At 38.0% G+C, this 25,476-nt stretch overlaps 1 pseudogene across 1 annotated transcript in view; it reads left to right on the top strand.

Moving 5' to 3' along the window:
* The first annotated feature begins 5,476 nt into the window (after positions 1-5,476).
* Positions 5,477-25,476, top strand: part of LOC149554885 (embryogenesis-associated protein EMB8-like) — an 84,524-nt pseudogene continuing 64,524 nt past the window's right edge. The window contains exons 1-2 of the transcript XR_016364451.1: positions 5,477-5,488; positions 5,780-6,247. The product of XR_016364451.1 is annotated as an embryogenesis-associated protein EMB8-like (transcript). The remainder of the gene's footprint in view (positions 5,489-5,779; positions 6,248-25,476) is intronic.

Here is a 25,476-nt window from a genome sequence, read left to right as displayed (position 1 = left end):
AAAATATCCCAACCACCAAACAATGAATGCTCTTACAAAAGCCATAAAGATCTTACAAGCTCTTACAAGCCATAATGAAGGGTCTTTATGAAGATATTATCCCTTGAGCCTCCTTTGTTGAATCATCCTTCCCCTTTCCTCCATCCACTCACCCTGTGACATGTGACACTCCTTGATTGGTGCTAAACAAGCACAATCCATGTGCTCCCCTTTGAGTGCATCCTAGCCCTCCTTAAGCTTTCATCTCTCCTTGCATCTTAGCCCTCCATCCCTCAAGCCCTTAGCCTATAAATTGAATCCCCTCCCAAGCCATTTCATCACAACTTTTGAGCTAAAGTTATAATGCTAGTTTGAGAATCAAAGCCTTTAAACCATACCCTTATAATGCCAAATTGAGAGCTCTCAAGCTACCAATTTTCCATTCCATCTCCATTGAAGCTATTTTGAGGACCTTGAGCATACATCCTACATCCACATAGTAGACTCATCCCTAAATCAAGTGATCATCCTCATTGGGAGAGCCATTCCATGGTTCATATTCTCATTTGAGGGTTTCACTTTGTCTCTCATATATGTTATGATTTTTATGCTAGTTAATGCTTTTGTTCTCTTGATAGATTAGTGTTTCTTGCTAACATACTTCTCATATACACTTCTCACCATATGACATCTTCTTAAGGGGTCTTCTCCTCTATTATGGCTTCTCCCATTCCTCATATTCTCATGGGGAATAACACTACCCTAACAGTTTGCGAGAAAAGTTCAATTCGCATTCAGGATGGTATATTCAATGATGTATTGTATGTTCCCTTTCTGTATACAAACCTTCTCTCGATTTCTCAGATTACACGTAGTGGATCAGGGAAGACAGTTGAGTTCATTGCAAATTCAGTCTTCATTTGGGATACTACAATAGGAGGCCTTATTTCTACAGGGACAGTTGATCATACCACCCGTCTCTACACTTTCTCGCACTTTGGTCCACCATCTCCACTGTCGGAGCACAACTCTTCTCTTTCACAAGAGCATCATATGTGGTGCAGTCAGGACACTTGAACCTTTGTATTGTTCCTGAGATTCCTGTTTTGACTACCACACCACATCCAATTAAGGTCTTTTCTCTTCAACGTGATTCTTCTTCAGCTCTGCCTAGACCTCCAGTTCCTTTCATCAAGCCTCCAGGTGCACTTGTTGAGGATTCTACAGAGGACATTCATCTCCTCCTTCATGACAGTTTCAGCACACCTGCATTGGGGATTCCCTTTCCCGATCCTCATGTTTTCTCATTTGAGCATCAATTAGGCCTTCCAGTCTTTTAGGGGTTTCCATGTTCTATGCCCTTGTTTCTTCCGCATTGGAGTTCCATTAGTTCGATGATTTTTACTAGGGCTCCGTCATTCTAGGGGGGCTTTGGTGTATCTTTCCTCTCTCATGGGGGGGCTAGTTGTACTTATGGTTTTGAGAGAGTCTCTTGAGCCATTTTTTTTGTTGTTTTTTCATCTCTTTTTGGAGAGGAGTTTTTCCCACTGGGTTTTCTCCTTTGTCTCTGGTTTACAAAGATTTTCTTGTATTGCGTACCTAATTAGGCCTTGTAGCTAGGACCATTTTCCTGCTTTCATAGTTGTGCTAGGTTAGCTTACCTCCCGAGCTTCGCTTAAGGGGGGGGGGGGGGGGGTGTTAGAGTAATTATTTGTTTACACTTATTAACTAAATCACCTTGATTTAATTAAATAAGTTGCCTATTACACTAATTTTTTAAAGCTATCTCTTAGGTGCATATAATTAATATTTTATATTAATTATAATGTGCAACCTACCTTTTCTTTTTAGGTTACCCTTTCGAGTTTTGATCTCCTTTTATATGGATTGATCTTTTGTAATCTTTTTTTTTTATCTCTTCTATTTTTGAAAATACATTAGCATATTTTTCAGAGCAAAACCCTTGCCTCCTCTTGTCTTTTTCTTATGTGACAGGTTTTTGCATGCAGGGATTTGAAGGCTTTGTGGATTTGTTTTAATCAAATCCTTCAATGGTTACTTAGGGAGATGAAACTTGGGGCACCTGTTCTTCCCTATATTGAGAGTATACATCTGTAATTTTGGTTCATGATGACTAACATGACACATTTGGTAAGCATGCGAAGTTATCTTTCAAAAATAGCAAAACTAGGTACACTAGTAAAACAAAGACTTGCATATGGAATGAACTTGGGAAAGTGTGCAAACAAATTGATGAAAACTTGCAAAATTGGCACGCTTGGACTATTTTTTAGTGTAGAACAAAATGGTGCAATTGGTTTGTGCATATCTATCATGAATTTGAAGTTATAACCTCTTGAGTAGGGCTACCAATTAATCTATGAAACAAATATACATCAACTTGTTAGAAATTGCAAATAGAATAATGTTTGAAACTGATCAAACAGATTCATCATAAGCTCAAATTTGAAACATAACATGTCTTTGACCCCTAGGATATAGTGGTGAAGGAATTTTTTCAATAGTGTCAACCAAGTCAAAGTCATACTCGGTCAAATAGGGCTTCTAATTAACTGTCAAAACGACAACTGAGGAGTTTTAATTTTTCATAAATGGAATTGGTTTGGAAAACTTATCAGATGGATTCATCAAGACTTTAAATTGCATATAGTGGGTGTCATTTATAACTACAATGTAGTGACATGACATTTTCTCCAAAACACTCAACGAGTTATAAAATATTCACTGCCAAACAAGGCTTCCCAGATTAATGCAAGTGGAAATACATGATAGTAGTAAACAACCAACTTTGGGAGATTCAAAATCTTATTAAAACTTATCAAAATGATTCAAAATTAGAAACATAGGTTCTCTGATATGCATACTAAATTTCACCAAGTGGTTGGTCATGAAAATTTACTAGGTACAACATATTCAAATGGAAACTAACCCTCTAAACACTATTTGACACTTAAACCAAAAAAGTAGATTTCTTAAATGCTTTAAATGACATCTCACTAAATGATTTAGAATTGCAACCTAACAACCTGAGATGCATGCACACATTAAATGCAAGGTGTGAAATAATTGAAACACATCATAGGTCTCAAAATGATAGTTAGGCACATAGACACAAAAAATATTTATAGGGGTTCATTTTGACAAAGTTTTCAAACATGGTACTCAAAACTCTTGCAGATTTTTGAGCCCCAACATAATAAATGTTCTTAAGTCAGCTAAGGATTGCGAGCTTACCCATGATACAGGGTCGACTGAGCCCATAGCTAGTCCGTATCCCGAAATTCACCAATGTATCCTAATTCCTAGATTCACTGATGGGTAACAGGAAAAAATGTTGATGAAAGTTGTTTGAGCTCCCTAAATTTCATAAAATATCAAACCGACAATGAATAATTATTGTGGTCAAATCTAAGATAGGTTACAAAGATTCTAAAGGAGATTCATACCCATATATTGAGCAATGCTATAATGACTTGAGAACTTCGAGTCTATTTCTTCAACCCTTTGCGAACATTTGCATACATACACCTGATACTGGAGTTCTAACATTTAACATGTAAGCAAATATTAATGTAAAATACACAACAAAGCCGACAATGAAAAGCATTTCAAGGCATTACCATAAAATGTACTAATGGTTGATTGAAAATTGAAACTGCAGTAGAAACAACCAAAACCCTTCACAAAAATTTCATTTTGTTCAATCAAAGTCCTCTACATTGCATCAGTTGGCAACACATCTAGTTTCTTTCTCAGCTCTCCAAAATCCCTCGCTTGGTCCTCTCCAACTTTTACAATTGATTTTTACTCCAACTTCTAAATTCATCTTTATCTTCTCACATTCAACGTGACTTTTTCTCATCCTCCTTGTGTTTTCACAATTTCATTTTATTTTTAATTATTAAAAAAAGAACAAATAGACCAATGAAAGTCGATTCTTCCAATCATAAATTAGTATTTTGCATTCAATAATTGCTTTCCAAACTTTGGAATATGACATCAAAAGGAGAAAAATATAAATTGAACATGGTCCACTAAAAACATAAAAGGAAAATTTGTTTGAACATAAAATAGTCAAAGATCAATAAAAAAATATAAGATGATATCTATTAACAATTGGTATACTTAAAAAGCTCTCAAAAAAACATATTTTAAGATCAAATTTCATTGGCTATCGAAACCCAACAACCAAAAATTGCGTAAGGACCAAACAAAAGACGTGGTCGAAACAACAAATATATATATGTCAAGAGTATGACAAACCTCACCAGTCAAGAACTCCTCTTGATTATTAGTTCCTGTCGACAGCAGGAATACTAATGCAATCATTCAGTCCACTAAAACACTAATAAAAACGATTGCCAAACCAATAAGATTTAATTATTTTTGAAGACTTCAATTTATGATAAAGTTTGAAACTTCACATATATTATTAAAAAATAAAAAATATCATTTATCTGACATCTTATTAGGTGTATTGAAAAATAGCAAGGGAGAAAATCATTTTTCCAAAACAAAAATTATCGAAAAAAATTGTCCACACTTTGGCGATAATACAATTAATGTTGCTTCGATCAATATGGAAAACTCCAGGAGTTTCCAAGTTTTCACCGTGGCAGCTTCATTTTTCACTAGTGTGCAATGGGAAAAAAATGGAAAACATTAGGGCAGCTTCATTTTTCATTTTTCACCCTAGAAGCTTCATTTTTCACCAATCTACCATTGGGAAAATGCCAATGTCTGCAATGTAATCTTTTAAGGAACATGCTCGAGGATTTCAGGTCCAAAACCTTCTGCAACGTAATCAATTAAGGAACATGCTCGAGGATTTTAGGGCCAAAACCATCTACAACACTATGGTATGCTCTCTGCAGCCATCTTATCTTTTAATTTATGGTTTTGTTTGTAGGCATATTCATGCGAGGATCAAAGATATTATGGCATATCACGCTCACCAAGGAATGACCGGGAATTGGATTTCCATCCTTCTGTTTTCGTTCTTTTTCATCGTTATGAAAGATGTTTTCTCGTTTCCATCCTGCTCCGCTAATGACAAGGGGGCTCCGAAGCCTTCTGGTCAGGAGCATCGGCCTTCTTTAGAACTAGAACCTTCTTCTTGGAAGCCATTGCCATTAAAATTTGGTTATGAACTTTGGTAATGGTAGCCCAACATTGGTGGCTCTAGTAATTACTTAAGAGTGGCTCAAAGCATTTTGTCTTTAACTATTTCTTTTTACATTCTATGCGTAAATCGGATTGAGATCTTTTAAAACATGCTGCATGTGTTGGTAGTTTTCTTTTTGCCTGGGTTATAATTTCCTAACATATTTTCTCTGTTGATTTATGTACTACTGTTTGGCTTGGACACAAAGCTTTAACTATATTTCTTGCTTTTTCAAATTAACTGATTATTACTTAATGCCAACCCTGCTTTACAACAATACTACCACCACACATATGGTAGGTGGCAGGAACTATGACGCTTCAAGTCTCTTGTTAAAAATGTCCATATTTGCATTCTTAGAGAATCTATTTGCTATCCTCTCTAAGAAAGTGTTGACGTTTTGTAGCCTCTATCGGCCAAAACTCATTGAAAATGCATATATACATTCCATATAATATGCTACTTCTCCATAGTCTATTTTCAAAAAAAATAAAAAATAAAATTATATATAACGTTCAATATGTTGATGCCACATGTTAAAAATCTTCCTCCAAAAATATAAAAAACTCCGTATATTATTGAACGACAGAACTGGTGACGGAATATTAACGGCAGGAAAAATTGTCGTCAACTGACAATGGCAATGGCGGCCTTCCCCTTCTGCCAGAAATCATTCCTGCCCAGGCCAGCAGAAAAAGTCATTCCTGGCGAATTTCGCAGCTCAGACAATGTTTCCGGGTTGGGAAACCCGTCAAATGCTCAGGGAATGATGTACCCGGCAGTTCCAGAGCCCCTGGCCGGCGACCTGGAAAGCCATTGGAGATCATAGGACAGGATGCAGAGCTCTTGTCTAAGCTCACAACTCTGGAACGCCTTTACGTGCCATTCCCACTGATGGGAAACTGGCACGTTGAGACTATTTTTGCTGCCTTTTTCAGGTCGCTGCCGGTTATCAGGTTTCGGAGGGAGGGCTTACATATGGCAGATGGGGGTACGGTGGCACTGGATTTACCGGTTGGAGGAAAGGATGCTGATCTCTGGAGCCGGGAGTTGCCAGAGAGGGCCCCTATCCTTATTTTACTGGTTAGTATCTTGGTTATAGTTGGTAATTATTAATTTACACAATTTTATGTAGAAGCCCTTTTTAAAAAGGTTTTAGATTGTTCAAATTGGATTGAATTTTCAATATAGGCTGTAAATCCTAGAGTAGCTCTTGATTTCTCTGGTGGCCTGCCCTAACTTCATTGCTGTTTCTACTTACAGCTTTTTAAAATTAATTTATCTATTATTTGACATTTCAGCATTTTGTTATTTAATTTGAACAAGATTATATGTGCTTGGATATGATTGAATGCCCATCATAGGCTGAAAATCTTACTATGGCACTTTTTTGTTCTGTCTAAATAACATTTTCAGCTGTTTTAACTGCCCATGGACTTTTAATTCATTTCTTTCTATACTCTACATTTGTTCTGGTGAGGAAGAAATAAATTAACTACATTTTGATTTATGGTAGCCACAATTACAGATGTTCATCTTCTGTTCATTTAGTCCTATATATCTGGATATAGATGGATGTGATTAATAACAGTAGTAAAATCATTTTTATTATTTTGACTGGTGAATTTGGCCTAGGGGTCATACACATCATTGTAAATTTGCAAATAAAATAATAATATGATTTGAAAGCTCCAAATTGGAGAGCTGACTTGAAAACAGGGGTCCATAACATTATCCATAGGAAGGCCGAAATTCAAGATATCTGATGCAGAGCTGCTGGAAGCTAATGGCCGCAATCCCACAATTCACTAGGTTTGCAAGACTTCATTACTTTCACAAGTACACATGGCATTAGATTACATCTGGGGACTCAATGTTCATGCTCTTACTCTCCATGAGGCTACCCTTCTAGCTTGTATAGGTTAACACCTCATTGGTTACCCGATAGGCTTAGAAGAGTCTACTAGGGACCATAGAGGTACTCAACAACACAATTCAATCAGAACTAAACTGTTGATGTGATTTTTAGTCCACTACAACGTGCAGAATCAAAGACTTAATGTTTCAAAGTGAAACACCAAATATTTAACTCTCTCTTTATATAAAGTCACTTCATATGCTAAGCTTGCAAAGTAAGATCACAAGGTGACTTAAAGGTTCTTTTACTGTAGATGCTTGTTCAGTGGAAATGATGTGATTTGCTGGATCATCAAGGGGACTTACTCTAGTTCACTCAAGACTTGCCAACTTGACTCTAATGATTTGGCTTTATACTATGCAATGAAAATATGCTTTGGTTTTTAACTCTTGGATTCTAACTTAGACTTTAAATTCTGCTACTACTTTACCTCTAACAAAGAATGCAAGGAAATGTTGATGGACTTGGACTCTGCTAAGTGTAATCTTTTCAGCGACTGCATCCACCTAGTGCAAGCTTCCATGGTAGATACTAAAGATTTTCAAATCAATATTTCACCTTTAGTCCCATCAAGTGAATGCAAACTAAAGATTTCATATTAATTGAAGTTATGGGTTTTGATCATTGACTTACCACACAAGTGTAATATTCCCTATGGCTATTTAAACCCCAAAAAATCAAGATGTCAAAATAAACTACTGCACCTACACACAGTTTGACCGTACGCTGAAACTGGGAGGTAGTACGGTGTTTGAATATTGGCTGTATGGTGGGAGGATGTCAAAGGTGTATGTTGAATTACTTGGGAGATGTAGGGAGTAGGGGTAGAAAGATTGTACGATGGTGGGAAGCTGTTGTACAGTGGAGACAATGATGTGCTACGGTTGTGGTACAAAGGGAGGAAAAAATGGTTCGGTGAGGAGGTCAATAGGGGTATCGTATGACAAGGTGGAGAGAGGGGCGAGATGTATAGTATAAAGAGGAGGGAAAATGGATGCACAATGAGAGAGTGATTGCTAGTCGTATGACTAGCACCCACATAGAGGGAAATATACCTTCGCCATAGACTAACTGACGTTGTGTGATTCCAATGAGGCCGAATTGAGAGTAAACTGAGACAATGATGTAAATAAGGTATTCTCCAAACACACAAATAGACACCAACACAAGTATTTGCAAGTCATTCAAGTAATATATATTTGTAGACAAAGATTGTATTCCAAATGTGCTAGATCCAAAGAAAGGTAGTACAATGGACGGAATAGGGTGAGGGTTGATACCAACCGAAACTGCAAGAGCCAAGTAGGGAAGATCTCTCACTTACGAAATGGCGAACAGCACAAAACTCCAATAGGAATTTGCATACAATAAAATAATCTATTCAAGTAATATTTATTTGCAGACAAAGATTGTATTCCAAATGTGCTAGATCCGAAGAAAGGTAGTACAATGGACGGAATAGGGTGAGGGTTGATACCCACCGAAACTGCAAGAGCCAAGTAGGGAAGATCTCACACTTACAAAATGGCGAACAACACAAAACTCCAATAGGAATTTGCATACAATAAAATAATCTAAATCACATACTAACAACTTCCAACATGCCGCACATAAATACCCCTTCAAAGAAAACTCCTGGGGGTTTACAAAAGAATGCCGATACAACAAACGCCTAGGAATAATTAATAAAAATTGGGCCCCTTTATTAAATAATTAAAGGTCTAAATAATATTATTTAATTTTTGGGACGATTAATTATTTAAAGTAGTTTATCAAAATTGGGGATATTACAACAAGGTATTTCTTATAATTCGTAAGAAACTAGTGGCCTAGATTTGGTCGAGTGTAACAAGTGTTTATTTCCAATTCCTTCCATCCACAAACTTAATTACTCAAAAGGAAAATCTGTTCTAACAGCTTGAAATGAAAATCTATTCTAAATGAGATGTAGATATCCATGCAATAACACAAACTTGATCACAACAATTTACCATGCAAGACACAACAATGAAAAGTAGAGCAAATTTGATATTATTTTAGCAACAATTCTCCAACAACCCTCCTTTACAAATGAGGGGGAGTGGGATTTATATAGGAGCCCCAATTACAAGAACAACCAAGATTGATTTAAAATCAAGGGCCCAAATTAATCTATTACAAACCCTAATTAGGGCAACCAAAAGTAGCCAATAGAAATGAAGCACCACAAAATGTTTTAATGAAAAAATTTATAGGCTTGAGGACCAATAAGAAGCAAAGAAGTTGCTGAGTCATCATCCAAGATGTCGACTTCCTTCTTTCTCTCCCTTCTAGCAAAATCAAGAACTTAAGCAAAATTTTACTAAGTTCCTCCATGTCAATACTATGAAGGTTTCCATGTTGCATCTCTAACCTCTAACTGTACGTGTCTAGCGTGTTATCTCAATCCAAAGAATGCCTCTATAGCTCAGTAATAGGGAGCATGACTGAGAGGAAGCCATTCAAGTGACTCTCCTCAAGAGAATCCATGCTTGTGAAATAAAGTGATTCCAATCTTTCCACTAACTTTTCCAAATCTAACTCACTAGCAACATCAAAATCAAGATCAAGTAGCTCTTTAATTGCAATAAGAACCTTCGAACATATTCCCAATACAAGATCTTCAATATCAATGCACTGTGCGCGAGCGTGCACACATGTAGTCTTCTTGGTAGGCAATGAGAGATACCAATAGCCAAAGTCATAGGTGCTCCCCTATCAATGACTCCCTTCTGCATCAGGATTGATGTGGGGATAGCCCTTAATGTCTTGAGACGAGGAATGACCTTCTATTTGATGGGCTCAAATTCCTTCGATATTTCCTCTAATCCTCAAGCCTTTTCTATAATTATGATTGTCTTTCCATGCGCTTGAACCATGTGAAAATATTTTCCCCTTGCCCTCTAATATCTCTTGCCCATTTCTGTAACAATTGCATTATTTGGGTCTTAATTAACAACTAACATATTGAAAGAAATACAATTATTACTTCATTTTCACAAGAAGACAGTTAATTCAGTTACGTTTATGTGAATGAGATTTAACAGTTACAATTACTTAAACGGAAAACTCATAACTAACATCTAAAAACACCATCAATAAATTTACTATGGAAATTAAAAGCTACATACCATGGAATTCGAAACCAAAATCAATCTAGGATTGCTTCTGCAAACACCTAGGTTAGTCCACAAATACCACTATATCAAAATCAAATGACGATTACCATCAAATACCACTATATCAATTAGGGCATCACATACCGTTGTTTCATTTAGGGCATCAATTACCATTAGATCGTTTAGGGCATCAAATACTACTGTATCATTTGGGGTGTCAATACCACTGTATCATTTAGGGCTTCAGATATCATTGTATCATTTAGGGCATCGGATACCACTGTATCATTCCTTTCCTTCTAATTGCTTAATTGTGGCAATAACATAAGATTAGATGATATGTTCATAATCATTAATCTTATGAATGAAGGACTGAAATAGCAATCCATTAGATAAATCTATCTCTCTCAAATAAATATATTCCATGCCAAGTTAGAAGATCAACCGATCTAACTGGTTGCCAATTATATTGACGCTAAGAGTTGCTTTCATTTAAAGAAATAACTGTAACGATGATACAACTCAATTAATCTTACCTTCAACTTGAATATACATCATAAAAAAAAACCTATTTCCGACAAACATTGAATGCATAGCTTATCTTTATCTAATGCACGCCCGACATCTTGTGGAGAGGGGAAACATTGTCAGGGGCTTAACCACCCAACCTCGGACCATAACTTATCCCTACACAATCTCTAAAGAGAAAGACCCTCCCTACCCGAAATAGACATGGAACATCTTGTCACCCATTGCGCATCCTGGTATCTAATCAGACCACTCAACTTGACAACAGGAGAATACAACAAACATGACCATGCACGAGCTATTAAATGATTCCTTTTAAAAATGATAAACACTGTTATATCATAACTAATTCTATTTCATGTTATTGCAGATTCCTTTCTCTCACCTCTTCACCCTTTTCCTTGGCTATACAGTCAGGTGAGCCTCAGGTGTCAGAATTTTCAGAGCAACCGACTCTTATTGATTTCATGATGATTATGTACTTCCAGCATTTCACAATTTGTGAGTTGAGAGTTTATATTCTTAAAGATTGTAGAGTTTATTGTTTTATTCTAATATCCATTGGCATAATGATTTATGGATCCATACTATGGTTACTTGGCTATCACTTGCCATGAACAAGCTAAATTAAAAGAAGTTCTATCTATAAAATCAAACAAGATATTAAACATGATATCAGCATGATAAATGCTGAAACTTGCTGCTATGAAATTTGATGTTATTGTACCTTTTATACAAGGAAATCAAATTGGAAATATTGTTTACAGGTGTTTCACATAACTTGGACAAATTGATGATATTGTCTTGCTGAACCCTCAACTACTTCGCCACACCTTACTTGCAAAGATCAAGTCACAACTCCTACCAAAATAACACTCACGATTTCTGGTAGCGTGTTTGAATGGGCATGAAATCGTGGGAAGGATTACTGCCACAGTATAGACTGGTAACAACAGGGATTTCGGCTCTTCTTATAATTGATTACCAGGCATAATCACAGTGTGCATATGAAACCATCAACTCCAGCAAAGAACAATATATAGCCGACTTGTAACAAGGACGCTACTAAAATTGCAGAAATTTTGAATGAAGTTTGTAGAGATTCGACTGGTGAATGAATTCGGAAACTATGAGCAAAAGAAAGACAAAATTAATGAAGGAGTCAGAATTGATAAAGGAAGCCGATCTTGAGAAAGGTAGTTGGGTGCTTGGAAAAGGATATCCGCCTCCCACCCATGACTTCTATTAAAAAGAATGAAAACGTGACTCCTTGGCTTCCGTAACTTAAGAATATTTGCTAATATAAAATGCGAAGTGTTCAATCGGTTTCAAATAAGGAAAAAGGAAAGATAAAGGTTGGAAGAAAATTTGAAGGTTTAAAAATCAAAATTATTCTTCTTTATATTTATCTACGTACACATATTTATTTGTGAGGTGGCATCATTATATTATAGTGTCACTTTATATTTATCTCTATGTGTACGTACATAGGTATATATATTAAAATAATATTGAAAAAGATCAATCAAACCTTTAAGGTACATATTATATTTTAATTAATTAATTTTAATTAAATTGTTTTATGTTTTAAATTATTTATTTAATAGCTGTTAACTGTACAGGGTAAACGGTTTATTAATGCATGCAGACAATAGACAAGAACGTGTAACATAGAAGTATTCTTTTTATTATTCGCATGTATACAGAAGATACTGCAATATTCGATATGATTCCCCCAAATGTTTGCTTTTTGTTCAAGTACATATATCTGTTCGAAGGGGTTACTCAATTGTCATACAACCTTTCGGTTCTAATCTACCCGTCGGCTATACAATGTTTACTGACAACATCATTCCCCCCAAAAAGAAAGTCGTCTCCGGATGACACAATTAAAGACAAAACAAAAATTAACTAAGAAGACTCGGAAGGATGCGTCCTTGAGTGCGTAGATTGGCTTCATCTTAGCTGATACAGTTGCTGGGTACGAACCTCTAAATCAGCTTGGATCTAGGAGTTCTCTTTCACTACCTCCTTCAGCATCATTGTGACCTCTTGGCATTGAGCTTCTTTCTAATCATGGGCTGTCTTTGCTGACTCCTTATCCTGTAAGGTCGCTTCTGTACGGTTAGTGCACCTTCTACTAGCGGAATGCGGTGAATGCACAACTCCGGTGGAACTCCTTTCGGATATTTGTATGTCCATGCGAATACATCTTTGTATTCTAAAAATATTTTAAATGCAATTGCTTTTAATACTAGATTCCAGTTATCTCCCACCAGTATGTTCTTTGGTTCGGTATCATCTCCCAGATTCATGGTTTGTACTATGGCCTCTTCATATTTTATTGGCTTTTTCGTATTGAATACATGTGTAGATGTTTCATCCAGCTGTGTGTTCCCTTCTTTTATTTCCCTAAATTCTTTTGGAAATCCATCTCCATTGTGTTCTTCCTCTATTGCTAGTATGTTGCAGCTTTGGAAGAGTTCATAATCCTCCATCTGCTAGTGAAATAGACCGTTCACCGAATCCAGATCTTCATCCTTTGATCCACCTTCTAACTGTACCAACTTCTTCTAGGTATCTTTTGGTAGGACATTTACCCCTGAACCTCCGTCCACAATTGTGTCTGAGAGGATCGTTCCCAATATACCCCTTTCTATGACTGTCGGATGCCATTCTGATGTGAAGGCTAGCAGCATTGGGTCTGTTGCGCTTGTTCCGCTTCCCTTCTCCTTCCTAGGTTTTGTTGATGCAAGTTTTGTATCACTACATAACATATTAGGATTTGAATATTCGATATGGGATATCAAACATACAACTCCTCTCTTGAAAAGTTAATGCTCATGAGACATGAGTATAACTCCAATGTTCCTTACACCGTTGGATACTTGCTCAATTTTATCGATGTGATTTGTTGGTAATCACATAGGCGGCCTTACGTTGTTTATTCAAGGATGTCTTGGACTTTGGTGGAATGATGGTGATGGTGATGGGTTTGTGGAATATGCGAGTGGCAGATAATGTTGATGGTGGTGATGATGATGTGTTTGCCAATGATGATGTTGATGGGAAAGCGATGGTGGTGGATGGTGAATGGATGTGTTCTAATACTTGACTTCTCTAACTTCCCTCTCTAAACTTCGACTACTCAGCTACTCACTATTCTATTCCTACTCCTATGAATGGAAGGTTGGCAAATGGACGGGGATTGAATCTAATGAAGGCTAACCAGCGGCGCCACCTCCACAGATGCAATGATTCAAAGGAAAATGAACTAGTTTACCACACAAGGCTTCCCAACTAGCCGCTAGGATGCTAGTGGTCTAGTATTGATCCCTATCAAACATCTACTAATGCTACCATGCAACTATCCATCTACTTTAACTTCACTTAAGCAACTTGAAATCCAACCAACTTTAACAACTTGAAAAGAAATCTAACTATGTGGAAGTAGAAACCATGCAATAACACCCAATGTTCTTAATCACCATGCAAGTCACAACAATGAAAAAGAGAGCAATTTTGGTATTATGTTAGTAACAATTTCTCGGAACCTTTATAAATGAGAGCAAATGGCCTTATATAGGGGCCAAAAATAAAACGGACGATGGAGATCAAAACAAGATCAACGATCCAGATTGGATCCTAAAAATCCTAATTAGGGTTGCCACCCCATCGACCAATGAGAAGACACTACCTCGTCAATGGACCAATGAAAAAAGTGCAAAAAGTGGCAACTAATGAGAAGGCACCAAAATGGTGGCCAATTAGAAATAGACACTTGTCCTATTCTAGAAGAAAGAGAAATTGCCACTTGGGCTTACATCAAATGATCCTCTAATATAAATCTTCCCTTTTCTTCCATTTTCTTAGCTAAGGCAATGAACTTAGCTAGCCTTTCGTTGACTTCCTCCATAGAAGGACAAGGTGTGTGCTTTGCCCTGAGTTCCACCGACTTCACCACATGACTTGTTGCTTGTAGTATCTTTTCACGATCCTTCTCATATTCTTTCGCAAATCCAATAATAGCATTTAGGGAGGAAAGGGTGTTTAGATGCTTCCTTTTGATAGCAACCTTTCCTAGCTCATCCAATCTCGATCCAAGATCTGTCTCATTGATATTCTCCTCTGATGTCTTCAAAATCAAGCGCCACCCCAACGTCACTCATCATGGTTGATATGGAAGTGTCGACGCTTGGGCTGCGATGTACCACCGTCTTCTGTATCTTCTTTGCCAAGGGGAATTGTCCTTCCTTTAGTCCGTCCTTCATCCGTATCATATCCATTGCACCGATGTTAGTGTCGGTTATTCGCTTCATTTTCAAGAAGAAGGGTGTTTTGGGCATCATATCCTCTTTGTCTTTCTTAGTGTTTGTCCGCTTGGGATTCTTACTTGCACTAACATCCTCCATACTCGTCGCCGTATTACGGGATGGTAGAGTGGTGGACCAGAAGGCAAGTAGAACCAAGGGAAGCAATCCTTAGACTAGAACGAAAGAAGGATGTTTGCTTAAGGACCCCTTTCAACTCTAAATGATTAAAATTTACCTTAACCAATAACCGGACAACAACTATTCGAAATTTAGGATCAGACTTCAAGAACTTCAAATCCTTTGCAAATCAGAAATTTACCATGTAATTCACCTCCAAACAAAATTGCCCAACCTAGGGCAAAATCGCAGCTCCTTGCAAAAATCAGAATTTGTATAAAATCGCCAACACCATGAAAAATCTGCCCTCCAATAAAAATCGCCAAGCAAGGAAGGGCCAAATCTGCCCAATGAAGAAATCGCTAATGGAAGAGAAATCTACCCTCAAGACAAAATCACCCAAAATGGAGGAAAATCTGCCATGCAAGGAAAATTGCCCAACGCCAAAAGCTGCTCCAAGAAGAAAATTCGCCCATCTTAGGAGAAATCTGCTCTTAAAAAAAAATCACCCACAAGCAAAGAGGAGAAGATGAGAAGTGAGGAAAGAAGAGGAAGGAGTTTCCTCTTATAGCCAACTCGACAAACCCTTCCTAGTTGGCCGACTTGGACCCTCGGAGAAAGGAAAACAAATAATTAATGCAAAATTATGGTCCACAATTAAATACTTAACCAAAATTAATTTTGCCATGATGAAAATTAACTTTTTTAAATTGCCAATTAGTTCCAAATTGCAAAAAGAAATTAAATAATGCCTTAGAGGTGTTAAATATTTCCATTTAATGAAGATTTAGTAATTAATATGTCATTAAAATTGGATTTTGGCTAACCAAAAGCCATTTTTCCATATTAAATTACCAATATCATTAAAGGCTAAAGGTTTTCAAGGCAATTTTAATCTATTAAAGCCAATTTTTGCAATTTTCCTCCAAATCGATTTTGCTAAGCAATTTTAGCATTTTAACACATATAAAATTATTTCTCTGAAGTCTAAAATTGATTTTGCAATTTGATTTCATCTTCACAAAAATTAATATTTCTTCACCAAAAATTGAAGGTTTTCCAAAAGACCAGATCTAACAAAATTTTCATTTTTTGAAAATTATCCAAATTTACACAATTATATCCAAATTTTCAAAAGAAAACGTCTAAGTACAAAATTTACAATTTTATCTTGCCAAGTTGGAATTAACTTTGAAATTTGTTCGGCCTAAGGATAGAATTGGTGGTTCTGGAAAATCAAGTTAAAAAAACTAGGTGAAAATAAGCTAAGTTTCTCCCACTACCTTGAAGGTGTCCAAGGCTCAAAATTTTCAAAACACAAAAAAACTTTTGGACAACTTCAAAAACTATTTGCCGAGGCGATCAAAAAAGGGGGTCCCCAAAAAATTTTGGGGCGATGGTGTGAAAACCTCACAACAGGTTCTTCTGGTAGTTTAGCAGCCAGAGCCATGTTTGTGAGTGTTGTTCGTAGTTGGGGCATTGTGAGGATCAGATCATTTAATTTTATTGGCACTTTAGTTTGTAACATCCGTCTTATGATATTCTGTTCTGCATAGTTCCTCATTGAGGTACCCGCAGTGTCCCCCTTCTCCGTTTGTGATTTCTCTGTCTGCATCCCCTTCTCAATTTTTGCCCGTGCTTCTTCTAGTCTCTTTTTTTCTTCCGTCGGGTCTGCGTACAACTTTGCCTGTTTACGTGTAATTGCCAGGACTTCTTTGTCCGTTCCTGATTCGATGTTGATCAAATTCACTCTTGATTTCAATTTCGAGCACTTGGCATCTTCATGGTCTCTAGGACCACACCATTTGCATAACAACTGCGGTGTGTTCTTCGTTATATAGTTTTGTGCAAAGTGGCCCCATAAGTTGCATGCTCGACATTGAACCATCGGTCGGCCGTTCGCATCATACTGAATCCGATTGCGACCCCCATTATTATTGTTATTATTGTTGTTGTTGGTGTTGTTGTTTTGTCCTCTTTTTTTTTTCTGTACCCACCCGAGGTGGCATCGTCATTGTTTGTGTTTCCGTTCCCTCTTGACGTGGATGCTATGTCAGGAGCACTTGTTGATGCCCTCTTGTTTTCATATTGAACGGGCATTCCTTTGTGGAATGTTCCGCAATTTGGAAGATATCACAGAACTGATTCTTCGGACAGGATCCCTTAGTGTGACCTTCTGTCTTGCATTGTGTGCACCATAGCTCGTTTTCTTTGGTCTGACTGTTCCCTTTCTGCATATTCTTAAACTCTTTCATCATCTTGATCATATCCTTCTGGAGGGCTTAGACCTTCTTACTGCTTTTTTCATCACTGCTGCTATCCTCAGAAGTTCTGCTTTTCTTCTTCTTTTTTGTTTTTTGTTCATTCTCAAGTCCATCGCTCAATTGTACGCTTCAGTGTACGACGATGGTGGTACAATCTTCATTTTCCTTTTTAACTTCGGGCGTAGTCCTTTCATGAACCATCTCTTTTTCAGCCTGTCTACTGGCTTACTTTCCTTTTTATTTACTAATTCTTTTAGTTTTCTAGCATATACACGGACTGTTTCATTTCTTCCTTGTTTTGTGGTGTAGATCTCTACTACTATCTTGTTGTCGTCTCGTAGCAGTTGAAACTTTGTAATAAATTCCTTTATGTTTTCCCATGTGGTTAGCTTTACCGGATTGGTGTCCGAAAACCAATCGATTGCTACACCTCGTAAGGTGGCTAGAAATTGCCTTGCCCATTCGTCATGGTCATTTTCTCCATTCCTAGTCCAAATCATTTCACAAGTTTTGCAGTGTCTGATTGGGTCAGCCGTGCCATCCCTATTGAACTTTGGTAACTTTTCCTTTGGACTGGCCATCGGTACCCTTTCTTTTGTTGTGTGTTGCTGTCGGTACCCGCATTGTTCTGTACTCTCGTAGCACTCTAAACACCCACGTTACGGACACCTACGTTCTTGAGTGGCATGAAGGCTTCCTCAAGTACTTGGTTGTTTCGACCAAACTGTATTTACTCATCAGGTGTATCAGGGATGAAGAGTTCACCCCACGCTTGAATTCTTTCGACACTCTGAGCTGTGCTGGTCCTTTCCCTTCTGTCCGGATTCCCCCTTGGCATACAACAGTTTGCCAATGCTTCCTTTGTTCTTTCAATCACCCTTCGCCTTTCTCGGGCTTCTTCTATCAACCTCTCCCTTGATCGACTTGGTGACTGCACTCCGTTCATCAGTGCTCCCGTGGTACCGTGGTCACCTTTTGTGACACCACTGCTGTACCCTTCGACGAGTTGTTGGAGTCTGTGCCTCCGATCGCTTTGCTGTGTGTGGTTTAATATTTCCCATGCCACACTTATGCTGTCATCTTCTGGATTCTTATTTCTATCTTTATTCAATGTGTTCGGCATTCATAGCACCCGGTCCTTATAGGCAACAACACCAAATGTTTACCGTACAGGGTAAATGGTTTATTAATGCATGCAGACTGTCGAGTCAATATAACACCTTTTTAGTTGAAGGATTGGACATCCTTTACCACCAAAGTACCATGCTGGTCTTCATTAAATATCAATTCGGGAGCGTGAACTTGAGATGGTGTTTGCAAAGTATATGCTCTAGCCTCTACTAAAAGTCACTACTACCTTGAATAAAATAACCATTAAGGAAATCTATTTTATCAAAAAGAAAGACAACTATCTTATGTTTGGAAGAAAACTTAGATAACTACTTAACCATACATCTATGCACCTACTGCTGCAAGAACAGTAACTGGTTCTGTTTCCAGTGGCTACATGAACAGTTCTAAACTTAACTTAGAAAGCTGAGTCTAACTCCTAATTGCTAAAGTAAACTCCACCTCCCGTGTGGGCCCCACGGAAGAGTGAAGAAAAGATTAACTCAGACTGAAGAAAAGATTAACTCAGACTGAAGTGTAGAAACTCAGTAAACTCATGTATTCATTCAGTAGGCAATGTTACACTTGAAAAACAACAGAATATCGCCTAACTCTATTAATTCATTCCTACTTGACTGTTGAGCTACAGACAAGGTCTTATTTAAAAGAAAGGAAATAATAGATTCCTAAATTCACGACTTCCTCATAAAGGATAGTTCGTTACAACTCAAGATTCATGCAAACATGCAACATAATAAGAAAACATCGGGTATCTTCTTAAGTTCCCGTAAATATAGAGCATAGCGGATGCTAGATCTGCTCTGCTATATGACTTTAATGACTTCCAGGAATCCAGGTACCGTGCAACAATTCCTTGCATGTTTAACTGATCGCCTAGATGCTTGCTCTCTTGTTCAGCCGCTTCATCAAGTCCCTCTTATTTTGTTGGAATAGGTCCCTTTTCTATGCTACCGAATAGGTCCCTTCTAGTTTTGCTGCTAAGTTTCCTGGCTGTACAAAAAGTACAAAATATCATACTTAAAATGGCAAAGTTCAACATGTTAAAAACAAATGTTTACAAAAAGGATCAAAAAGACATCTATTTCTTCATGGCATCATTTTTCCCCCCAACCAACCTGATGCTGGTCCCTTCAGCATTTATAAATTCCTGATTCTCATCCGCAGCCTAAGATCATTGGCGATCTTTTCACCTGACTTATTAGCCTTGTAGTTGAAGTATCCATGGTTCTATTTTAACCTTTCCCATTTCTGATCTCCAATGGCTATATTATAATCAGCAAAAGAATCATGCTTTTCAAGCATAGGATGCAGGAGTATTGGTGGTTGGAAACGAAGAGGAACCCAATAATTCTTTTGACTTCTGCCTAGCATCATATACTTGGGCATCCTACTAATAGCCATCTGCAAATTTTGTGGAGAGTGTAATTCCCTTGTTTTCAGATCTTGTGACAATCGGACCCATCTTTGAGTAGAAGCCCTTATGGCGTCAGGAGTAATTTTGGAACAATGCTGTTCCCAATCTAGAAATACCTTCTCTCGGATAGGGTAAATCTTAGCAGGACCACTTGCATTATTAGTAACAAAGAGCCAATCAAAGAACACCTTGTGAGTATTTTGTACCTCAGGCCGAATGTACAGTGGTTCCAACATTTCTTTTTCCCTATAAGGGGCAGCCTGATTCCCTTGACTGATCTCATTTTGCATCCATGGCATGATCGCTCTGAATTGTACATCCCCCACATATAACAACGAATTCCAATCCCTATCATCTAGAACAACAATGTTATGGACATATAGCTCACAGAGAAGATTCTGCAGAGCCATTGGGACTGATTTGAATGCTGCATAAAAATCATGGGGAGTGTGCAAAGAAGGATTCAACCCCCGGGTAATTTGAGACAATTGAAAATTAATCATTTGTTCCTTTAAGAACAGTGTATAAACTGGGTATGGTGACTTGCAGTTCATAAGCTCTGGAATGAGCTCTGTCACCTTTGTGGCACATTGCTGCAGGACCGTGATTTCACTATCTTTTTTTTCAATTTGCTGTGCTTGTTCATTTATAGTTCTGAGCAATTGTTTCCTTTCTAGGTCCCAGTTTGACTTTTCCCATTGAAACTGTTGGTACAAACTAAGACTGATTGTTAATGGAGTAGAAATGTTTAGTGGTGTGTGGCAACGAATAACAGGGCTGTCGTTTTCAGAGTGGTGACGAGCAACAGGGTTGTCATCTTGATGAGCAACAAGGTTGTCATCTTCCAAGTGGTGATGAACTACAGGGCTATCATTTTTTTCTGAAGGCATGTTTTGTGAAGGCACATTTTCTGAAGGCATATTTTCTAAAGGCACAGTGGCTGCAGTATATAGCACCATAGCCTTATTAGTTTGAAATGTCTCAAAAATTTCTTGGACTGTTTCCTGTGCAAATGATGGGTACTCTTCTAGTGGCAAATCTTCGGCCTCTGGTGCTTGCTATTCAAAACCAGACATTATTTTCTCCGAAGAGTTCGTGTCACTATTAATATTAACAAAGCTAATATTAGGGCTATTTGGCTTTGGAGAAGCTTTCTTAGGAACATTTCCATGTTCAGGGGTATGGATTGCATGCTTTGGAGATTGTGCAGGCGTATGCATTGGAGATTCTAAATCAACAACTACAGAGGTAGAGATTGCTTGTTTACCCTTATTATCAACAGATTTTCCTTTATTACGGTTAGGTATGGTTTCCTGTGGCACTGGAGGTGCTTCCTCTAAACCTTTCCTTGTGGTATCTGTGTGTGATTTTCTCCTTTTAGAGGTTGAAGCCTCTAAAGGTGGAATTCTCTTTTTCATAGTCTTGGGTGTGGACACAGAAGCTGAAGCTTCTTGAACTGTTTTATGTACTACCTTTCTAACTCCTACGGTAGTTTTCTCTCTTGTCCCCATTCCTTGCCCTTTAGGTCCACCCCTTTGGGGTCCCACTGTTTTGAGTTTTACAAAATCATTCCATGCCCCTAGATGCTACCTAGCCAGTTCCCTTTCAATTATGGCTCTTATTAAGCAATGGTGGGATGTCGACTGGGTCTTTCCTTGTTGCACATAGGCAGCTTGCCTTTTAAAAATATTGTAAAGGAAACTAGGGAGATTTACAGGATAGTCACCATGTCGCAGACCACTCAAAATCTTGAAATGAACAGCATGTAAATAGGTATACTGTCCTTTATAGGTAAAATACCTTATGGTAAACTCAACAGGTTGAATGAATTGGAGGGGAAGAGATAACCGTAATGTACCTTGTTTCTTGTTTTCCTCCAGCAGAGGGTCTCCATGCACTGTGAATTGTGCCTTTGCGGCTTGTGCATCCATATCTTCTGTCCATCGCTCCCCGTCTGTAGGTAGATCAGTAACCTCTGCCACCACCTGTTTTGTAAATTCTATCCTGATACCCTTGATATTTTCATATCCATCCCGTAGCGTATTATGAAATTGCAACGCAATTTGTTGATCAAATTGCTTGAGGCTGAGGCAGTAAGCTAGCCAACCCTGCTGTTGGAACAAATTGCATGTTGCTAGGTTTGCCAGCAAGACTCTGTGATCCCCTGGTTCATGCCTCTGAGGTTCTCCACCCATGTTATCCTTTGAGGAATGCTATAGTTGATGAGTTGAACTGTGGGTGATTGAAAATTTGAGTGGAAATAGCTACAGGGGTTTTCAGTTTGAACAATGGTGTATTGGGGGAAAAAAACAATTTTTAAGCACTTCTAAATATCATATTCTTCAGTACTACATGACGGCATTTTAATCACCAAAACATAATGAAGATGAAGATCGTGCTCAAAACATACGCCATATTAATGAGGGGTTATGTGCTTTGTATGAAATCATAATTTAATGGCTGGTTTTTTTAATTATTTCTCGCACACCACGGAAGTACAAAGGTCCGCCAGCTCATCACTGAGGTGACCTTTCCCCCATACATTATACATGCCAAATTAAGATCAACTTATGATTTCAATTTATGATTTCGATTTTCCCTCCCCCCAACTTATCAGAGATTGGGTCCCACCAGACCTTAGAGATTGCAAAATCTGAAAATCGAAATAACACAATTTTCTAAATAAATAATAAATTAAATAAATGCAGAGGGGTCAAGTGTAACCGACCTGATGTGCGATAGGGAGGGTGCTCCAAGTAGTACCGTACTATAGCAATTAATGAAGTGGAGTGGTTATGGAAAGACAAGAAGATGAGATGGAGTGAAGCGGAAAAGGAAATGGATTTCACATAAAATGCGAAATTTTATTATGAACGCCTTGAAATAAATTCAAGGGGCTGCAGGTGTCTGAGTGGAAGACTCAGACAGAGTGGCTACAGTAAGTGATGTTGCTTGTGTGTTGAACTGTTGAAGAAATTCCTCCCGGGTTGCTGGTTTGTGATATATCTTCAGGCGGTGCCCATTAACCAGGAGTTTGAACTTGATCGGATCAATTATTGACAGTTGAATTGCTCCATTGTTAAAAATTGCTACAATTTCATATGGACCAAGTCATCTGGTCTAAAATTTCCCTTGGTGGTGTTGATAACTGGAGTCATACAGGAGCACCCAATCATCGACATAGAACTCTCTATCTTTGATAAATTTGTCATGCCACTGCTTCCTCTGACTCTAAATTAGCTCTGTGTTGCGAAGGGCTGACTTCTACCATTCGTCCAACTCATTGAGATGCAAAATTTGATCCTGTTGTGCTGCAGGAAGAGTAATACCAAGTTCCAAAGCTGTCCGTAGAGTTTTATGCTCAAATTCAATGGGCATGACAGCTGTCTTTCCATATAGGAGTTCAAAAGGCATAAACCCAGTGGTAGATTTCCATGCTGTTCTGTATGTTCTGGAAGTCAAGCCGCCCAATCTTTCCTATGCAAGGACACTGTTTTAGTGAGTATGTTTTCCAGCTCTCTATTTGTCACTTCAACCTATCCATTGGCCTGTGGATGATACGGAGAGGATTTGCCATGCCGAATTTTGTATTCTTCCATGAGAGTAGCTATCAAATTAGATGTCAACTGAGGGCCTTGATCTGATTGTAATTCTCTTGGAGCGCCAAACCTTGTAAAGATACATTCGCACAGGAACTTTGCAACATTATTTCATTGGTTTGGCTTTTGCCCATTTGGTGACATAATCAGTGCATTCCAGAATGTAACTCTTTTTTTCTGAAGGTGGCTCAATAGGGCCAACAAAATCGATCCCCCATTTATCAAATGGTGCTATCACTATTTGTGGCTGCAGGGGCATCTCATCTGTTTTCGTTGGTCGACTCATTCTATTTCATTTGTCACATCTTTTGGTATATTGAGCTGCATCCTTGTGAAGTGTGGGCTAGTAGTAGCCTCTACTTAAAATCTTCAATGCGGTTCTATTGGAAGCAAAGTGGCCACCACAGGGCTCATCATGACAAGTGCAGAGAACATCATAAGTCTCATCCTCTCTGAGACATCTTTGTGTCACCTGATCTGGTCTAGTATAAAACATGAATCCAGAGATCCATGAAAAGTTGACACTCTTCTCTGCCAACAACCGTCTTTCCTTTGCAGAGAAATGTGAAGGTGTTTTACCAGTGGTTAGGTAGTTGGCAATGTCAGCATACCAAGGGTTTTGTGCTGACAAAAGAAAGAGATGCTCATCGGGAAAGCTGTCTTCTATGGTTGCAGGATCATTAGGTGTTTGAAGATGAGATAAGAAATCAGCTACAACATTTGCCTTACTTGGTTTGTCAATAATGATAATGTCGAATTCTTGCATCAATAGTAACCACTGAGCCAAACGTCCAGAGATTGTCGGTTTATTCATTAGATATTTGATGGCGGAGTGATTTGTATGTACAAATATCTGGTAGCCTATAACATAATGTCTAAATTTATTTAGAGCATAAACTACAGCGAGCAATTCTTTCTTAGTTACAGTGTAATTATACTCGGCTCCTTGGAGATTTTTACTGATATAGTAAATTGCATGGTCCACTGAATCCATTTTTTGGCCAAGTACTGCTTCAATGGCGTGATCTAAGGCATCAGTATGTATGTGAAAAGGTAGCTCCCAATTTGGTCCTTGGAGAACTGGTGCTGTTGAGAGTACTTCCTTAAGTTGCAGGAATGCTTTTGTGCAATTAGAATTCCATACGAACTCTGCATCCTTTTGAAGCAAATTATAAAAAGAGGCTGCAATTTGACTGAAATCCTTGATAAAACGCTGATAGTACCCTGCATGTCCTAGAAAACTCCTGACATCTTTCAATTTAGCTGGTACAGACAAATGTGCATATAACCTCTATCTTTGCTGGATCTACTTCAATTCCTTTGGGGGAAATAAAGTGTCCCAACACCACACCTTCCTGCATCATCATGAAACACTTTTCACTGTTTAAGGACAAGTTGTAGTCTTTACATCTTTGCAAATTTTTTTCCAAGTTTTCTTTAGCTTCTTCAAAGGCCTGCCCATATGTGGTGAAGTCGTCCATATATACCTCCAAGCAATTTGCAGATATATCAGAAAAAATACTAATAACAACTCTTTGGAAAGTTGTAGGTGCATTGCATAAACCAAATGGTAGGACTGAATAAGAAAACCTTCCCCATGGACATGTGAATGTGGTCTTGTCTTGATCCTCTGGTGCTATTTGGATTTGATTATAGCTGCTGAACCCATCCAAGAAGGAAAAGTACTACTTTCCTGCAAGATTATCAAGAACTTGATCTACAAATGGCAGCGGGAAATGGTCTTTCTTGGTAGCTGAGTTGAGTTCTCTATAATCTATACCGACTCACCATTTTCCCCCCTTTTTTGGATCAATAACCAATGGTGAAACCCATTGACTGTCTAAAATAGGATATATAAAGCCAGCATTGAGTAACTTTTGGAGTTCATTTT

This window comes from Cupressus sempervirens, chromosome 5 (genome assembly GCF_028749045.1).
Source record: "Cupressus sempervirens isolate cs-2001-9-10 chromosome 5, ASM2874904v1, whole genome shotgun sequence".
Lineage (NCBI taxonomy): Eukaryota > Viridiplantae > Streptophyta > Pinopsida > Cupressales > Cupressaceae > Cupressus > Cupressus sempervirens.
The sequence above is the reverse complement of the archived record's forward strand: the minus strand, read 5'-3'. Positions and strand labels throughout refer to the sequence as shown.